Source organism: Ranitomeya imitator, chromosome 2, assembly GCF_032444005.1.
Source record: "Ranitomeya imitator isolate aRanImi1 chromosome 2, aRanImi1.pri, whole genome shotgun sequence".
NCBI classification, from domain to species: domain Eukaryota; kingdom Metazoa; phylum Chordata; class Amphibia; order Anura; family Dendrobatidae; genus Ranitomeya; species Ranitomeya imitator.
This window is the reverse complement of record NC_091283.1, coordinates 243,603,622-243,610,576: the sequence shown is the minus strand read 5'-3', so window position 1 is coordinate 243,610,576 and position 6,955 is coordinate 243,603,622.

Genomic DNA, 6,955 nt, shown 5'->3' with positions numbered 1-6,955 from the left:
CGTAGGAAACCCAAAATTTTGTAGACGGGTGATTCACTAACATTGGAAAATAACTGTTATCCCACAGAGGCATCTCGGCTACAATGTCCCCAAATCCAGTAACTCTCCTAATTTTCTTCCAAGTGGATCTCGCCAATCGAATCATGGGCAGCAAACCAGGAGCACTTATTTTCCCCGATTCCAAAAGACCCAGCGGACATCTAGCACCAACGGAACTAAGTGATTTTCAGAATTAGGGAGATAGTTATGAGGCATCCATTTACATAATGCTTTAGCCTGTCCCGCCAAATAATATAAAAAGAAATCTGGCAGTGCCGCTCCTCCCTCCTGTTTAGGTCTTTGCAGAGTAGTCAGTTTGAGCTTGGGCCTGCCTTTCCCCCACACAAATGAAGTAACGTGAGAATTTAACCTGGTAAAGAAGAATTTTGGTATGGTTACTGCACTATGTTGAAGACAATAGTTGAATTTAGGGAGCAAAATCATTTTTATAAGATTAATGCGGCCTGCTACGGACAATGGAAGCTTACTCCAAGATGCAAATTTCAATTTAGTGTATTCCAACAGGGGGAGAACATTGAGCTGTAGGTCTAACCCACTGCATTGGGACATGTAGATGCCCAGGTACTTAAATTTGGACACTATGGGCAGTAAAGAAAGAGTACTAAGATTGGGTGCTGGGTGTTGAGATAGAGGTAATAGGGCAGATTTATCCCAATTAATATATAGGCCCGAGAACCCACTGAATTTATCTATGGTAGCAATTATTTTTGGCAACGTTTCTTCTACCCTATCCATAAATATTATCATATCATCAGCATACAAACCAATGATGTCAGTGCGGTCCGCTATCTTAATACCATCAATACCAGGAGTTGAACGCAAGCGCACAGCTAATGCCTCTATTGCTAAAGCAAATAGGGCCGGAGAGAGGGGGCACCCTTGACGAGTTCCCCTATATAGTGAAAAAGGTTCAGACATAGAGCCGTTAATAACTATACGGGCTTTGGGTTTCAGATATAACACACCAACCCATTTCAAAAATTTCTCCCCAAAGCCATATTTCTGCAGACAAGCGGACAAAAAGGGCCATTCAAGTGAGTCAAACGCCTTGGCTGCGTCCAGTGACGCCAATGCCCAGGCATTGTCTGGTAACAAAGAACTGTACTGAATCACCGACTGGACCCGTCTAATATTTATAGAGGTGCTCTTACCGGGCATAAAGCCAGTTTGATCTGGATGTATAATATCCAGTATAATGGAGTTCAACCTGGTAGCCAGTATCTTGGCAAGGATCTTATAATCCACATTTGCCAAGGATATAGGACGATAGGATCCGCATTCCAAAGGATCTTTACCCTCCTTCTTAAGTACAATGATATGTGCCTCGTAAAAAGTATCTGGTAGACACCCTCCCTTCCATATCTCGTTAAACACTTTCAGTAGAAACGGAGCCAGTATCCCCCGGTATTTCCTATACAACTCTACAGGGAAGCCATCTGGCCCAGGAGCCTTTCCAGAGGCCATGTCTGTTATAGCTTGCTCCACTTCCTCCAGGGTAAATTCAGCATCCATAAAGGTCTGCTGGGCGGAACTCAGCACAGGGAGTGTTATATCGGACAAATATCCCAGACAATCGGAAACATCAAAACCGCTCTTAGATTCATACAGCCCCTTATAATAGTTATAAAAACATTGTAGTATTCCCTCAGTAGTGAAATTCAATGAGCCGTCCGGTGAGCGAATTTGCAATATCATGTTAATGTATTATGTTGACGCACCAAGTAGGCCAGAAATTTCCCCGCCTGATTCCCCATTTCAAAGTACGATTGTCGCGTAAAAAATAACTTACGTTTAGACTTGGTGTCTATGTGTTGGGTGTATAATCTTTGCAGAGTCAACCACTCAACCCTATTATCATTAGTCTGGTCAGCTGTATATGTTGCCTCAGCTTCTCTCAAACGTTGTTCAATCTCATCGTCCTCCCTCGATGTTACCCTTTTAATGTATGAGATCGTAGAAGACAGACAACCCCTCAGATATGCCTTAAGTGTATCCCAAAATAAGTTAATGTTCTGAAGTTCTGAGTGGGACTGAATAAAGCAGTTCAGTTGGTCAACTGTCCTATCGTCCGAATCTATTAGTTTAAGCCAAAAGGGATTCAATTTCCATACTCTACCATTATTTAACGTCCCAAACACAAGTTTAAGAATAATCGGACTATGATCCGAGGCCCCTCTATTACCGTGTTCCACACTATCCACCCACCGCACCAGGTCACCGGATCCGAAGATATAATCTATGCGAGAAAGGGAACTTCTAGTGGATGAGTGGCAGGTATATCCCCTCTCCCCGGGGTGATGCATCCTCCATAGATCTATCCAGCCGCTACCTTCCATGAACAATGTTAACTGAGTCGGGGTCGAAGAAGAGGAAGAGGACAAAGATTCCCCAAGCGACCCATCTCCCAATCGCATTCTATCTAAATCACTGTCCATAACTAAATTGAAGTCACCCATACAAATAACATGTGCGTCCGGGTAGCTTAACGCAAAGCTCATTGCCATCTTAAGTACTGAAGTATTAGCTGGGGGGGGGGGGTTATATATGCATAATATAACGTATTTGCGGGAATTAATTAATGCATGAACAAGAACAAAAACAAAACGTCCCTCTAGATCTCGTCGAGTCGTCTGGGCCTCCCATTGGACGTCTTTGTGTACTAATAATGATACCCCTCTCGAGTAGCTAGTGTGAAACGCGTGAGCATACCACTGCACCCATGGTTTCTGTACACCTCTGGCTGTATCTCTAGTTAGATGTGTCTCTACCAGGGCCACAATATGAGGATGATATCGTCTAATTTGAGAGAACACCTTAATTTTCTTCCGGGGTGATTTAATACCCCGAATGTTCCATGTCATACATATCAACTCAGACCCCATATCTAGCAATTAAAAACATGGTATGCATTGATGGTGAGAAAAGTCCGCTGATTACGCATGGGAAGTCATAATGGCTTTGGAGGCGGTTCTTACCCAAATACCTACTAAAACTAATTAAATCTAACAGAAGAAAAAAACAATTTGACAAAAACTGAACAGTAGAGGAGTAAGATCCTGTACTCCTACAGTCAAATATAAAAGGGGATACCCTCACTGAATCCAGCGTCCAGTATTGTTAACAACCTTAGCACCCACTTAGAGAGCTCCATTTATGTTACCATTGGACAAGGAGCATAAATTAGGAGTCTTTCACATTAGACACCCTGTGAGACCGCAACCATTCGGCCGCCTCCGCTGGATCCGTGAAGAATAAGGTGGAACCATCATGAACAATGTGCAGTCGAGCCGGATAAAGCATGGAGTAAATGATACTCTTATCTCTAAGTTGTTTCTTGATGTCCATGAATCACGCTCGCTGCTTTTGGAGTTCCATGGAAAAATCCGGAAAAATCGATATGGTAGCATTGTTGAATTTAATAGGGCCCTTCTGTCGCGCCAGACGAAGAATAGCATCTCTGTCTCTACAGTTGAGAAGACGTGCCAGGAAGGGTCGGGGTGGAGTTCCAGGGGGAAGAGGTCTTGTTGGGACCCTATGGGCTCTCTCCACTGCAAAAGTTGAAGAAAATTCTTCCCCCAGGGAGGCCTTAAGCCAGTCCTCCAGAAATTGTTCGGGTTGCTGACCCTCCAAACGTTCCGGTAGACCGATAATTCGGATATTATTACGACGCAGTCTGTTTTCCAAGTCATCTGCCTTTTGTTTCCAGGCGTTTACTGAGCCAGCGGCTTTTGTCAACTTAGCCTCCATAGGGGTGATGGTATCCTCTATATGAGACACTCTTGCTTCAACCTCCGAAATACGCCCTCTCATAGCTTGCATATCATGCCGCAAACGACCCACCTCAGTGTGCACGTCCTCAATTTTTTCTGTGAGAGATGATCTAGTGAGGGATATAGCTTGCATTAGCTGCTCTGACGCCTGTTTAAGAGTCAGTTCATCTTGTTCTCCCTCCTCATTACTATCAGAAAGACGATTTTTACGCTGGGTTTGTGCAGGGTTATTTCTGAGAGTGCGTGTACTATCAGAAGGATCCTCCCTGGCATACTTCCTTAGTTTATCAGCAGCCCCTGTTCCTTTAGAGTGATGCATGGCAGGCAGCTAGAGGGCTCCACTGGTTAATTACAGTTATATGTGTATACAGTGCACTCTCCAGATCCAGCCACAGCAGAGTTAAATGTAGGATTGTATTCCAGAGAGACCACTAGATGGGCAGCTGGGACATTGAGAGTGATATATGCAGCAATTTAATATGCACCCAGGCTCTGTATGTTAGAGCAGATCCACAGGCTCCACAGGGGGAACAGCAGAGCAAGGGGGGGGAGGGTTAACCCCTCTAAAGTTATGGCGCTGGTAGGAGGAGTGCTTGTATGGCAGGGGGCACGGGGCCCAATCTTTCAGGGCACACACACCGTGCCACCTCCTTGCTGTGTCAGGCTAATCTTTCACCTCCTGAGTTGCGCCGCAGATGAGGCTGAGAGCGCCGCTTCCCCCACTGTCAGGGCGCGCGCTGTAATGATGTGCCCCCCCCCCGCGGACACCGTCGTCCACCTCCGGTCCTTCTGCCCCCGCTCACCGGTACTCTCCAGCGATCACCGCTGTGTTCGGGGAGCTCCGCTTCCAAAAGGGAGAACGCCCGACACCAGGAAGAGCCGGCGCTGTGTTTGGTCTCCTCAGCGCGCGCACTCACAAGATGGCCGCCGCTGCATGTGGAGTCTGCCGCCCGTCCAGGCCACCACCGCTCCTTCGTCCCAGATCCTCACCGCAGCCGTCTGGAGGGCTCGCTGGGTTCCTGAGACTATGCGGTATCAGTACCAGCCGGCACAGTGCGTTAATTAAGGGTCCAAGTGGCAGGATAAGTTCAGGATTGCTGGAGCTCACATGAGGTGCGTCTTTCCTCCTCAGTTACATAGCCACGCCCCCCCAGTGTTAGTAATTTAAACTGGATACGCTGGGAAATTGGGAGCCAGTGAAGGGATTTGCAAAGAGCAGAAGCAGGAGTGTAGCGAGGAGAGAGATTAGTCGGGCAGCAGAGTTAAGGATGGACTGGAGGGGTGCGAGAGTGTTAGAAGGTAGGCCACAGAGGAGTATGTTGCAGTAGTCGAGGCGGGAGATGATTAGGGCATGCACAAGCATTTTGGTAGAGTGTGGGTTGAGGAAAGGACGGATTCTGGAAATATTTTTGAGCTGCAGGCGACAGGAGGTGGCGAGAGCTTGGATGTACGGTTTGAAGGACAGGGCAGAGTCAAGTGTTAGGGTACCGTCACACAGTGCCATTTTGAGCGCTACGACGGTACGATTCGTGACGTTCCAGCGATATCCATACGATATCGCTGTGTCTGACACGCAGCAGCGATCAGGGATCCTGCTGAGAATCGTACGTCGTAGCAGATCGTTTGGAACATTCTTTCATCGCTGGATCTCCCGCTGTCATCGCTAGATCGGTGTGTGTAACACTGATCTAGCGATGCGTTCGCTTGTAACCAGGGTAAACATCGGGTTACTAAGCACAGGGCCGCACTTAGTAACCCGATGTTTACCCTGGTTACCAGCGTAAATGTAAAAAAAAAAAAACAGTACATACTTACATTCCAGTGTCCGTCAGGTCCCTTGCCGTCTGCTTCCCGCACTCACTGACTGCCGGCCGTAAAGTGAAAGCAGAGCACAGCGGTGACGTCACCGCTGTGCTGTGCTTTCACTTTACGGCCGGCAGTCAGTGAGTGCGGGAAGCAGACGGCAAGGGACAGACACCGGAATGTAAGTATGTACTGTTTGGTTTTTTTTTACGCTGGTAACCAGGGTAAACATCGGGTTACTAAGCGCGGTCCTGCGCTTAGTAACCCGATGTTTACCCTGGTTACCCGGGGACCTCGGCATCGTTGGTCGCTGGAGAGCTGTCTGTGTGACAGCTCTCCAGCGACCACACTACGACTTACCAACGATCACGGCCAGGTCGTATCGCTGGTCGTGATCGTTGGTAAATCGTATAGTGTGACGGTACCCTTACTCCGAGACAGCGGATTTTGGGGACAGGGGAAAGTGTGATTTAATTTATTTTGATAGATTGATCAGGTAGGGAAGATATGCGTGATGGAGGAAAGATAATGAGTTCAGATTTGTCCACATTGAGCTTGAGGAAGTGAGAGGAGAAGGAGGATATGGCCGATAGACACTCTGGGATTCTGGAGAGCAGAGAGGTGACATCTGGGCCAGAGAGGTAGATCTGAGTGTCATCGGCATATAGATGGTACTGAAATCCATATGATCTTATAAGTTATCCCAGGCCGAGTGTATAGATTGAGAAGAGTAAGGGTCCTAGGACAGAGCCTTGGAGGACTCCAACAGAGAGGGGGCGAGATGAAGAGGTAGTATGGGAGTAGGAAACACTAAATGTGCGGTTGGCAAGGTATGAGGAGATCCAAGATAGAGCAACATCTTTGATACCAAAGGAAGAGAGGATCTGTAGTAGGAGGCAGTGGTCAACTGTGTTGAAGGCAGAGGACAGGTTTAGGAGGAGTATAGAGAATTGTCTGTTAGCTTTGGCTGTAAGTAAGTCATTAGTAATTTCATTAACTTCAGATAAAGCATTATCTGAATTAACTTCAGATAAAGTATTAAACAAATGGACTCCTTGGATAGTGTTTAGAGAGACCGAAGAGCTAATTACTTGGCTTGGCTAATGGACTGAATATACTAATGGTACCCTCATGCATATGTATTCTAGGTGGTGGAAGTGGAACAAATGTGTTTTATAATCAACTAACAGCTGAGTTGGACGAGAAACCAGACACCATACCCTCCTTCCCCATCCTCTTTGTCTACTTTCTATTTCTCCTCTATTAATCATAAAGTTGGTTTAAACTATATTAAGGTACTGTATAATGAAACAATTTGGATA